This window comes from Pseudophryne corroboree, chromosome 6 (genome assembly GCF_028390025.1).
Source record: "Pseudophryne corroboree isolate aPseCor3 chromosome 6, aPseCor3.hap2, whole genome shotgun sequence".
Taxonomy (NCBI): domain Eukaryota; kingdom Metazoa; phylum Chordata; class Amphibia; order Anura; family Myobatrachidae; genus Pseudophryne; species Pseudophryne corroboree.
In genome coordinates this window covers 337,735,332-337,748,294 of record NC_086449.1, presented here as the reverse complement: position 1 = coordinate 337,748,294, position 12,963 = coordinate 337,735,332, and the positions used below count along the sequence as shown (strand labels likewise).

The 12,963-nt window shown below is 48.5% G+C and overlaps 1 protein-coding gene and 1 long non-coding RNA gene across 2 annotated transcripts in view; one reads left to right on the top strand and one right to left on the bottom strand.

Annotated features, from left to right (window-relative positions):
• The window catches only part of LOC134932225 (uncharacterized), a 256,078-nt gene that overhangs the window by 106,863 nt on the left and 136,252 nt on the right, over nucleotides 1-12,963 (bottom strand). The window lies entirely within an intron of this gene.
• The window catches only part of STRA6 (signaling receptor and transporter of retinol STRA6), a 202,400-nt gene continuing 200,581 nt past the window's right edge, over nucleotides 11,145-12,963 (top strand). The window contains exons 1-2 of the mRNA XM_063926451.1: nucleotides 11,145-11,231; nucleotides 11,586-12,225. The gene's annotated coding sequence lies outside the window, so the exon portion shown is untranslated. The remainder of the gene's footprint in view (nucleotides 11,232-11,585; nucleotides 12,226-12,963) is intronic.

The following is a 12,963-nucleotide window of genomic DNA, read 5'->3' as shown; positions in this document are numbered from 1 at the left end:
GGCACCCCCTAATGTCCGGCACCCTCCGCACGTCACGCCTGCGATCTGATCATCGCGGTCTGTGTGCTGCTGTTGTAGCAGCGCTACTACAGCAGCACACAGTTTGCAATGATCGGATCACCTGTGCGCATCGCTGCCCGGCGGTTACATCCCCTCCCGTCCCGCTGCGCTGCTGCCAGTCATTGGTAGCCTCATAGTCACTCACAGAGAGTGACTGCCTCGCGATGTGACATGCGCCCGGCCCCTCCCTCCCTTTTCCTGGCCGCGGCGCCCTGTGCTGTCCTCCCGTCTCCGAGTCCTGCCCGCACTCAGTCTCTCTCTAGTCTCTTATATTAGCTGGGCCAAGCAATCCATAGTTTACTGAGTACACCTACCATCTATTAGTGCACTCAGTAAACTACTGATTACTTGGCTCAGCTAATATATACTGTATATATATATATATATATATATATATATATATATATAGTGCTCTGAGTGGGCCGTATACATCGGGGGTTCACTACGGCTGGCCGGCGGTCGGGCTCCCGGCGACCAGCATCCCGGCGCCGGGAGCCCGACCGCCGGCTTACCGACAGCTTGGCGAGCGCAAATGAGCCCCTTGCGGGCTCGCTGCGCTCGCCACGCTACGGGCACGGTGGCGCGCTACGCGCGCCACACTATTTTATTCTCCCTCTATGGGGGTCGTGGACCCCCACGAGGGAAAATAAGTGTCGGTATGCCGGCTGTCGGGCTCCCGGCGCCGGTATACTGAGCGCCGGGAGCCCGACCGCCGGCAAACAGAAGACCACCCATACATCGGTATGGAATGACGGCAGTTCAAGAACTGACTGAGGATCCCCGCCACCGCCGCATCCGCTGGTCACAGAGCTCTCTCAAACCGACAGCCAATCAGGAGCGGCCGCGCGGCCTCCTCATCCACTGCACCGCAGTCCACAGCCTCCGCCACAGCTCAATAGGTAATTTTACCCTGCTGCCTTTTTCTCTCCCTAGTCCCTACTGTATGCTCTTGCTGTCCCTCTGTCACTCTCCCTGTCACTATGTCCATGCTGTCACTCTCCCTGAATTTTGTCTCATTCCGTGTGGCATAATGTGAATTTCGGCTCATACCGTGTGCTATAATGTGAGTTTCGACTCATACCGTGTGCTATAATGTGAATTTCGGCTCATACCGTCTGCTATAATGTGAATTTCGACTCATACCGTGTGCTATAATGTGAATTTCGGCTCATACTTTGTGCTATAATGTGAAAGGTGCAACAGTACTAAATAGTATAAGGGGTCCTACTATTGTGATGCATAGTGTGTATAAGGGTTATATGGGGTGGTAAACTACACTGAAGGGCACACCCCCTTTTGAGTGGCCACACCCCCTTTTCTGGAGAATTTCCACCTTCACTTTTCCATACCCCCACTTCAAAATTTCCACTTCGACCACTGTATATGTGTGTGTGTGTGTGTGTGTGTGTGTGTGTGTGTGTGTGTGTGTGTGTGTGTATGTATGGGGGGGCAGAGTGGTGACTGGAGGGGACAATATGTGTGTGGGGTGACCGGAGGCACTGTATGATCCAGGAAGGGGGAGGAGGCAGACTGGCCCTTTCCCACTCCATGTGGTTTGTGTCACTTTTCTTATATATATATATATTTAAGCAGGGACCTGCGGCAGTGTGGTGCATTGAAGGGGCATACAGCAGCACTGCCAACGCAGTACTAGTGGGACGAGGCGATCCAGTCCCTCCTCTCACCTTTTCTTCTCCTCTCTGATGCTTTTGCCCGGTGTCACAATCCAACAGAAACCAGAAGAGGGGAACCGCTGCTGCCGGTGCTGAAAGGGGGACCCGCCGCTGCCTCAGGTACCCAGTGCCTCTTGTACTGAAGGGACACAAACACAGTGATGCTTGTACTAGAGGGTACGGGGACAGAAACGAGCTACACAGTGCCACCTGTTCCCCCTCTCTCTCTACCCTGACCCTCTCTCTTAACCCTCTGTCTCGCCTCTTTCTTTTTCTCCCTCTTTCTTACTGACCGCTAATATATGGTGCTAGGTATGCCCGGTAGTCAGTGCAAGGCACGCCACTCCAGTTGTGCACCCCCTTATAAAATGTGCTGCGCACGCCTATGGATTACAATGAAACATTATCTTCGCCCACTTTTTCCTGCATCTGCCATAAAATGACACCATACTTGCCTAGACTCCTGGAATGGCTGAGATGCTCCCAAAAATCTGGTGGTGCTCCCAGACACCAGAAGAGCGGGCAAATCTGGAGCCACAGGCTGTGACTGCCCACTTTCTGAGTGTAGTTGGCAGTACAGGTAGCAATTTGCTTTGAATTGTGTAATTGTGGTCCCACCCCCTCTTTACAATTCTGTTCTTATTTAGTGATTATCTAGTGGAGGTGGGGCCACTAAGCCCCAAGCACAACCCACTTCTGTCACAACACGTCAGTGCTGACCTGGCTGCCCCTCATGCATGACATGCTAACTATCTGTGATCCTGTGTCTGTGAAAGACTCTAGGGGAGATGTACTAAGCCTCAGAGAGTGATAAAGTGGAGAGAGATAAAGTGTCAGCCAATCAGCTCCTAACTGCCATGTTAAAGTCTGTGTTTGTAAAATTAAAGAAAATTAAAATTAAAAAAATAAATAAAGTTATGCTGGATTGCTGCTTTAAGAGTGTCACCTCAGCACTTTTCATGTTAGTGCTTTTTCTACATCAGAAGAGCATACCAAATTTTTATTTCAATTCAAAAAGCACATTTATATTTTATGTCTTATAATGAGTACTTAAAAAAAACACATGACTAGATCTGCTGAATATTTTTTATGTGGAGAACTTTTTATGGACATGTATTAGAGATGTTCTTTCTATATTATAAAAGCTGTCTACACATTAAAATAGTTTTCTCTGACGTCCTAAGTGGATGCTGGGGACTCCGTCAGGACCATGGGGATTAGCGGCTCCGCAGGAGACAGGGCACAAAACTAAAGCTTTAGGATCAGGTGGTGTGTACTGGCTCCTCCCCCTATGACCCTCCTCCAAGCCCCAGTTAGGTTTTTGTGCCCGTCCGAGCAGGGTGCAATCTAGGTGGCTCTCTTAAGGAGCTGCTTAGAAAAAGTTTTTAGGTTTCTTATTTTCAGTGAGTCCTGCTGGCAACAGGCTCACTGCATCGAGGGACTTAGGGGAGAGAAGTTCAACTCACCTGCGTGCAGGATGGATTGACTTCTTAGGCTACTGGACACCATTAGCTCCAGAGGGAGTCGGAACACAGGTCTCACCCTGGGGTTCGTCCCGGAGCCGCGCCGCCGACCCCCCTTGCAGATGCTGAAGATTGAAGGTCCAGAAACCGGCGGCAGAAGGCTTTTCAGTCTTCATGAAGGTAGCGCACAGCACTGCAGCTGTGCGCCATTGTTGTCACACACTTCACACCAACGGTCACGGAGGGTGCAGGGCGTTGCTGGGGGCGCCCTGGGCAGCAATGTATAATACCTTATTCTGGCTAAAAATACATCACATATAGCCCCTGGAGGCTATATGGATGTATTTAACCCCTGCCAGGTCTCAGAAAAACGGGAGAAGAAGCCCGCCGAAAAGGGGGCGGGGCCTATTCTCCTCAGCACACAGCGCCATTTTCCCTCACAGAAAGGCTGGTGGGAAGGCTCCCAGGCTCTCCCCTGCACTGCACTACAGAAACAGGGTTAAAACAGAGAGGGGGGGCACTTATTTGGCGATATGTATATATATATTAAAATGCTATAAGGGAAAAACACTTATATAAAGGTTGTCCCTGTATAATATAGCGTTTTTGGTGTGTGCTGGCAAACTCTCCCTCTGTCTCCCCAAAGGGCTAGTGGGGTCCTGTCCTCTATCAGAGCATTCCCTGTGTGTGTGCTGTGTGTCGGTACTTGTGTGTCGACATGTATGAGGACGATGTTGGTGAGGAGGCAGAGCAATTGCCGGTAATGGTGATGTCACTCTCTAGGGAGTAGACACCGGAATGGATGGCTTATTTAAGGAATTACGTGATAATGTCAACACGCTGCAAGGTCGGTTGACGACATGAGACGGCCGGCAAACCAATTAGTACCTGTCCAGGCGTCTAAAACACCGTCAGGGGCGTTAAAACGTCCTTTTACCTCAGTCGGTCGACACAGACACGGACACTGACTCCAGTGTCGACGGTGAAGAAACAAACGTATTTTCCTTTAGGGCCACACGTTACTTGTTAAGGGCAATGAAGGAGATGTTACATATTTCTGATACTACAAGTACCACAAAAAAGGGTATTATGTGGAGTGTGAAAAAACTACATGTGGTTTTTCCTGAATCAGATAAATTAAATGAAGTGTGTGATGATGCGTGGGTTTCCCCCGATAGAAAATTATTGGCGGTATACCCTTTCCCGCCAGAAGTTATGGCGCGTTGGGAAACACACCTTAGGGTGGATAAGGCGCTCACACGCTTATAAAAACAAGTGGCGTTACCGTCTCCAGATACGGCCGCCCTCAAGGAGCCAACTGATAGGAGGTTGGAAAATATCCTAAAAAGTATATACACACATACTGGTGTTATACTGCGACCAGCGATCGCCTCAGCCTGGATGGGCAGCGCTGGGGTGGCTTGGTCGGATTCCCTGACTGGAAATATTGATACCCTTGACAGGGACAGTATTTTATTGACTATAGAGCATTTAAAAGATGCATTTCTATATATGCGAAACTCTGGCATCAAGAGTAAGTGCGATGTCCATATCTGCCAGACGATGTTTATGGACACGACAGTGGTCAGGTGATGCAGATTCCAAACGGCACATGGAAGTATTGCCGTATAAAGGGGAGGAGTTATTTGGGGTCGGTCCATCGGACCTGGTGGCCACGGCAACAGCTAGAAAATCCACCTTTTTTACCCCAAGTCACATCTCAGCAGAAAAAGACATAGTCTTTTCAGCCTCAGTCCTTTCGTCCCCATAATATCTGCCCAGGGATAGAGGTAAGGGAAGAAGACTGCAGCAGGCAGCCCATTCCCAGGAACAGAAGCCTTCCACCGCTTCTGCCAAGTCCTCAGCATGACGCTGGGGCCGTACAAACAGGTGCGGTGGGGGGGTCGTCTCAAGAGTTTCAGCACGCAGTGGGCTCACTCGCAAGTGGACCCCTGGATCCTACAAGTAGTATCCCAGGGGTACAGATTGGAAATTCGAGACGTCTCCTCCTCGCAGGTTCCTGAAGTTTGCTTTACCAACGTCTACCTCCGACAGGGAGGCAGTATTGGAAACAATTCACAAGCTGTATTCCCAGCAGGTGATAATCAAAGTACCCCTCCTACAACAAGTAAAGGGGTATTATTCCACACTATATTGTGGTACTGAAGCCAGACGGCTCGGTGAGACCTATTCTAAATGGAGTCACTCAGAGCAGTGATAGCGAACCAGGAAGAAGGGGACTATATGGTGTCCCTGGACATCAAGGATGCTTACCTCCATGTCCAAATTTGCCCTTCTCACAAAGGGTACCTCAGGTTCGTGGTACAAAACTGTCACTATCAGTTTCAGACGCTGCCGTTTGGATTGTCCACGGCACCCCGGGTCTTTACCAAGGTAATGGCCGAAATGATGATTCTTCTTCAAAGAAAAGGCGTCTTAATTATCCCTTACTTGGACGATCTCCTGATAAGGGCAAGGTCCAGAGAACAGTTGGAGGTCTGAGTAGCACTATCTCAAGTAGTTCTACGACAGCACGGGTGGATTCTAAATATTCCAAAATCGCAGCTGTCTTCGACGACACGTCTGCTGTCCCTAGGGATGATTCTGGACACAGTCCAGAAAAAGGTGTTTCTCCCGGAGGAGAAAGCCAGGGAGTTATCCGAGCTAGTCAGGAACCTCCAAAAACCAGGAAAAGTGTCAGTGCATCATTGCACAAGGGTCCTGGGAAAAATGGTGGCTTCTTACGAAGCGATTCCATTCGGCAGATTTCACGCAAGAACTTTTCAGTGGGATCTGCTGGACAAATGGTCCGGATCGCATCTTCAGATGCATCAGCGGATAACCCTGTCTCCAAGGACAAGGGTGTCTCTTCTGTGGTGGCTGCAGAGTGCTCATCTACTAAAGTGCCACAGTTATGCATTCAGGACTGGGTCCTGGTGACCACGGATTCCAGCTTGAAAGGCTGGGGAGCAGTCACACAGGGAAAAAATTTCCAGGGAGTGTGATCAAGTCTGGGGACTTCTCTCCGCATAAATATACTGGAGCTAAGAGCAATTTACAATGCTCTAAGCTTAGCAAGACCTCTGCTTCAAGGTCAGCCGGTATTGATCCAGTGGGACAACATCACGGCAGTCGCCCACGTAAACAGACAGGGTGGCACAAGAAGCAGGAGGACAATGGCAGAAACTGCAAGGATTCTTCGCTGGGCGGAAAATCATGTGATAGCACTGTCAGCAGTTTTCATTCCGGGAGTGGACAACTGGGAAGCAGACTTCCTCAGCACGACCTCCACCCGGGAGAGTGGGGACTTAATCGAGAAGTTGTTTCCACATGATTGTGCACCGTTGGGAAAGACCAAAGGTGGACATGATGGCGTCCCGCCTGAACAAAAAACTGGACAGGTATTGCGCCAGGTCAAGAGACCCTCAGGAAATAGCTGTGGACGTTCTGGTAACACCATGGGTGTACCAGTCGGTGTATGTGTTCCCTCCTCTGCTTCTCATACCAAAGGTACTGAGAATTATAAGACGTAGAGGAGTAAGAACTATACTCGTGGCTCCGGATGGGCCAAGAAGGACTTGGTACCCGGAACTTCATGAGATGCTCACAGAGGACTCAGGGCCTCTGCCGATAAGAAGGGACTTGCTTCAGCAAGTACCATGTCTGTTCCAAGACTTACCGCGGGTGCGTTTGACGGCATGGCGGTTGAACGCCGGATCCTAAGGGAAAAAAGGCATTCCGGAAGAGGTCATTCCTACCCTGGTCAAAGCCAGGAAGGAGGTGACCGCACAACATTATCACCACATGTGGCGAAAATATGTTGCGTGGTGTGAGGCCAGGAAGGCCCCACGAAGAAATTTCAACTCGGTCGATTCCTGCATTTCCTGCAAACAGGAGTGTCTATGGGCCTCAAATTGGGGTCCATTAAGGTTCAAATTTCGGCCCTGTCGATTTTCTTCCAGAAAGAATTGGCTTCAGTTCCTGAAGTCCAGAAATTTGACAAGGGAGTACTGCATATACAACCCCCTTTTGTGCCTCCAGTGGCACTGTGGGATCTCAACGTAGTCCTGGGATTCCTCAAATCACGTTGGTTTAAACCGCTCAAATCTGTGGATTTGAAATATCTCACATGGAAAGTGACCATGATGTTGGCCCTGGCCTCGGCCAGGCGAGTGTCAGAATTGGCGGCTTTGTCTCACAAAAGCCATATCTGATTGTCCATTCGGACAGGGCAGAGCTGCGGACTCGTCCCCAGTTTCTCCCTAAGGTGGTGTCAGCGTTTCATCTGAACCAGCTTATTGTGGTACCTGCGGCTACTAGAGACTTGGAGGACTCCAAGTTGCTAGATGTTGTCAGGGCCCTGAAAATATAGATTTCCAGGACGGCTGGAGTCAGGAAAACTGACTTGCTGTTATCCTGTATGCACCCAAAAAACTGGGTGCTCTTGCTTCTAAGCAGACGATTGCTAGTTGAATGTGTAGTACAATTCAGCTTGCACATTCTGTGGCAGGACTGCCACAGCCAAAATATATAAATGCCCATTCCACAAGGAAGGGGGCTCATCTTGGGCGACTGCCCGAGGGGTCTCGGCTTTACAACTTTGCCGAGCTGCTACTTGGTCAGGGGCACACCCTGGCTGAGGAGGACCTGGAGTTCTCTCACTCGGTGCTGCAGAGTCATCCGCACTTTCCCGCCCGTTTGGGAGCTTTGGTATAATCCCCATGGTCCTGACGGAGTCCCCAGCATCCACTTAGGACGTCAGAGAAAATAAGATTTTACTTACCGATAAATCTATTTCTCGTAGTCCGTAGTGGATGCTGGGCGCCCATCCCAAGTGCGGATTGTCTGCAATACTTGTACATAGTTATTGTTACAAAAAAAAAAAAAAATCGGGTTGTTATTGTTGTGAGCCGTCTGTTCAGAGGCTCCTACGTTTGTCATACTGTTAACTGGGTTTAGATCACAAGTTATACGGTGTGATTGGTGTAGCTGGTATGAGTCTTACCCGGGATTCAATATCCTTCCTTATTGTGTACGCTCGTCCGGGCACAGTATCCTAACTGAGGCTTGGAGGAGGGTCATAGGGGGAGGAGCCAGTACACACCACCTGATCCTAAAGCTTTAGTTTTGTGCCCTGTCTCCTGCGGAGCCGCTAATCCCCATGGTCCTGACGGAGTCCCCAGCATCCACTACGGACTACGAGAAATAGATTTATCGGTAAGTAAAATCTTATTTTAAATTTGGAGCAATTATAGGTGGGAATGGTAAGTTTCCCGGTAATACCACCCCTTAGAAAAAAAGATCTAATTTTATTGTCTTGTATCAAACGCATGTGTAGGAAAACAACATAGAATTCTGAGTTTTAAATAAGTTTATCTTGCCGCTCCCTCTGCGGCAGATTCAGAGGTGAATGCTGGAGCGAAGTTTTCTCAGTTTCCCGATTTATTTTTATATGCACTGCGCATGTGCAGGTCATGAATAGTGATGACAGATGCGTACAGCTGCAGACGTCACGTGAGTGACAGTCTGCAGCCGTTTGGGGCATGGAGGTCCACCACTCATTTTCTGTGTGTGCCATAGCCAGTGCCTGGCCCCTTTTAAGAAGCTTCACTGGCTCCAGCTGCGTGAATTAACCGGACATTCTGAGTAAACTGAGAAATACTCAGATGTCCAATGTACACGCAGATGATTGATATTGTATCTTCAGATGCAGCAGCGGATCAGAGAAGCCGGTGGGAGGCGTGAATTTACACAAGACTACTCCTGCGGCATTTGCAGAATTTCGCACAGCCGCTATGTACAAAGACTGTGCGAGTAGCGCCCACCTCTGAATCAGCCCCATGTCTGGAAATGTGGTGAGGTCGTGTGCAAGTGCAACTGAAGTAACTTAGGCCACATCTCATTGTCATTGAAGCAGGGGCATATCTAGAGAGGAGGGGACCCGTGTGTAGTCTCCGGGTGTGGCCCCCTCCTCTCCTGTCCCATAGCCGGCAGCAGCGCTATTAGTGCTCTGTCTGAGCACTAGAGACTCGGGCACAGAGTCTACAGTGCATGCGCAAGTCTCCGAAAAAATAGCCCGGCTGCGCTTCCCTCATCCCAGCATTCACAGTGGCGGCGGCCAGCCAATGCGGAAGGAGAGGGACAGCTGCATGCGGCGCTGCCACCAATTACATAGCGCTGCTGCGGCTCCCGAGTCCCCCTCCCTCCTCCTTCTCCCCTGCCTCCGGAGCTGCCAGCACCGAGGAGCCTGACTGCCTGAGCCAGTGGAGCGATGGTAAGTATAATCTATTCTATCTATCTATCTATCTATCTGTCTATCCTGTCTACCTAATGTGTGAAAGGGGGGACTGTCTGCTGTAATGTGTAAAAAGGGGGACTGGCTGCCGTAATGTGTAATAAGGGGGACTGTCTGCTGTAATGTGTAAAAAGGGGACGCTGTCTGTCATAATGTGTAAAAAGGGGACGCTGTCTGCCGAAATGTGTAAAAAGGGGGCACTATCCGCCATAATGTGTTATAAGGGGAAGCTGTCTGCCGTAATGTGTAAAAATGGGGACGCTGTCTGCCGTAATGTGTCATAAGGGGACGCTGTCTGCGTAATGTGTAAAAAGGGGACTCTGCCTGTCGGAATGTGTAAAAAGGGGATGCTGTCTGCCGTAATGTGTAAAAAGGTGTACTCTGTCTGCCGTAATGTGTAAAAAGGGGACGCTGTCTACCGTAATGTGTAAAAAGGGGACGCTGTCTGCCGTAATGTGTAAAAAGGGGACGCTGTCTGACGTAATGTGTAAAAAGGAGAATCTGTCCGCAGTAATGTGTAAAAGGAGCTCTACATGGTGTAGTGGCGCTACTGTGCGGCATCATTTGAATAATGGAGACTAATGTGCACCGTAATATGAATTGGTATTATTTTGTGGCCACACCCCTTCCCCATGTAGCCATGCCCCTATATTTTTTACACGTGCCTGCGGCGCGCACTGTCCTATGGGGGGGGGGGGGGGGGGCCTCTGATGACGTTTTTTGCACAGAACACTAAAATGTCTAGCTACGGCAGTGCAGTGTGGCATAATGTGTGGGCACTGCAGTGTGGCATACTGTGTGGGAACTACAGTGTGGCATAATGTGTGGACACTACAGTGTGATATAATGTGTATACCCTATAGTGTAGCATACTGTGGGGGGCATTACATTGTGGTGTAGCTCACCCTGATGTTGAATGGAGCACTGAGCGGTGAGTACCCGGGGAGCTCTGTATTCCTCGGTGTGTAACCCCCTGTTCCCCACTACCCCCTCTGGTGTGTACCCCCTATAACCCCCTACCGCCTTCCCATATGTGACGACCTGTACTAACCTACACCCCCTCACCACCGCTGTGTAACCCACCCCCTGTACCCACAGACCCCCCTCCGGTGTGTGATCCCTTGTAAATCCCCTACCACTGTGTATGACACCCTGTACCCCTCTACCCTGTCATGTATTACACTGCATACCCCCTACCCATGTGTTTTTGATACCTTGTACCCACCATGTATGACACATTGTACACTCCCAGTGAGTGTGTCTGTGACACTTTGTACCCCCACCCTACCTGTGTGTGTGTCACGCTGTACCTCCCCTCTCTGTAGAAAGGGGGCCATTTAATTTTATATATATATATATATATATATCTATCTATCTATCTATCTATCTATCTATCTATCTATCTATCTATCTATCAGATAGCTTTAACTGGTTCTGCAATTAAATTCCTAATTAAGAGGGGGAAATTGATGTCAGTTTTTCAGTAGTACAGTATGTGAATTTAATAGGAGTGAAATTCCGAGAAGATGATCTGATGTCTGGTAGAAAAGGCTGAGCCTCCCACATAATGCAAAACATTGAGCCACACCTGGAATTAATAGTAACATCCTAATACATATCTCTACTCTTTTTTTAGTTGTGAAGATGAAGAAATATTTGTACAACTATATTTCAGCATACAGTATCAGTTCAGCATACCAAATATCTGCTACAGCTGCTTCAGAATGATAAGCTACTATGGTATAAAGTCAAAGAATTACTAAATATGCTCAGTCACAATGTTTTGGGATCAATTTTTAAAACTATTTAACTACAGCAACCTAGTTTATTAGAGCTCACTGAAATCCAGCAGAACAGTTTCTATATATCCCCATACATTATCCCTGTTATGTGATGTAAGAGGGCAGAAGCTTTGTGTAAGATATTACGGGACATATTCATCATGAAAACACACCCGCCAATCAGCTCCAATATGTAAATTTACAGTTAGGAGCTGATTGGCTGGTGCGTTATCACCTTGCACTTATCACTGCTTTATCACTTCTCCAGGCTTAATACATCTGCCCCCCCCCCCCCCCTTGTTCTTAATTGCAGAGTGAGCTGAAAAGGAGAAGGGAGATTTTTTTGAAGGAGGAGACCAACTGCCAACATTATGTACGCCATAGGAGGGCCTTGATCATGACCAGCGTCTCGTCCATATTGCGGATAACCGGAGGGTCATCTCGCACAATGAGGGCTCAAGATCACAGACATGGTGAGGTCTGGGTTACGGTGAAGGCATTTACAGAAGACACATTTTAGGATGTCGCATGGCACCTTAATTACCTCCTGGGACTCCTCACCCCGACACTTACCAGGCACACCACCCACTGGAGACAGCCCATTTCCCCAAGCAGGAAATTAGCGATCGTTTTGGGTGGTATGCCACCCCTGGTGAGTACCGCACCATCTCCTGCTTGTTTGGTGTCAGGATCTCCACCGTGTGATCTTTGAACGTGAAGTGACCAAGGCAATCCTAGACACCTTGTATCACCGGTTTATTGCCCTACCCCAGAGACAGCAACTAGGATGAGACTGTGTCTGGGTTCTTGTGTCGCAATTACCCACAGTGTGCCGAGGTGATTGATGGCACCCACATCCCCGTAATAGCTCCCCTAGATAGCCCAGCTGACTACCACAACAGGAAGGGGTGGTATTCAATTATTCTACAAGCGGTCGTTGACCATAGATATTGGTAAGTCACTTTCATATTTTTATTTGGATTTATACTTACATGCAGTGGAAATGACTATATGTGTATAGTTGTAACAATATAACATCTGTATTTCACAGCTTTACCAATGTCTTTATTGGCCGGCCTGGTCGTACCCATGATGCTCGTGTGTTAGCCAATTTGGATCTGTTTAAGATTGCAGAGGAGAGACAAAATGGGTGGCTGTTTCCTCGTGAGGTTAACATAAGTGCTATTTTGATTTGCTTCTATGAGCAAGCTTCATTTATATTGGAACCAGTGCGAGCAAGGTTTTTTTTTCCTTTAACAAATTGTTTTTTTCTAGATAAGGGGTATCAAACTAGTGGCCCTGCAACTGTATTAGAACTTCACATCCCAGCATGCCTTGGCATTGATTTTTTATTAGAGGCATGGGATGGGATGACACAACAGTTGCTCGGTAGTAAGCAATGTGTACACTGAAATAGTGTTGTAAATGGTGTTAGGGTGTTGTGCAGATGAGTTCAAGCTGTGCATTTCTATATTTTGAGAAACTCCAAGTTCCAGCATGCTCACCAACAGATTTGCTATTAGGGATGGCTACGACAATGGCAGTTCATGCTGCAATGTGCAGTTTCAAAACAGTTGGATATTCACAAGTTCTTCATGTGTACTGTAATGTGTTTCAAATCTATTATGCAAGAATATGCCCCAGATACTTGTACTTATTAGAGATGAGCGGGTTCGGTTTCTCTGAATCCG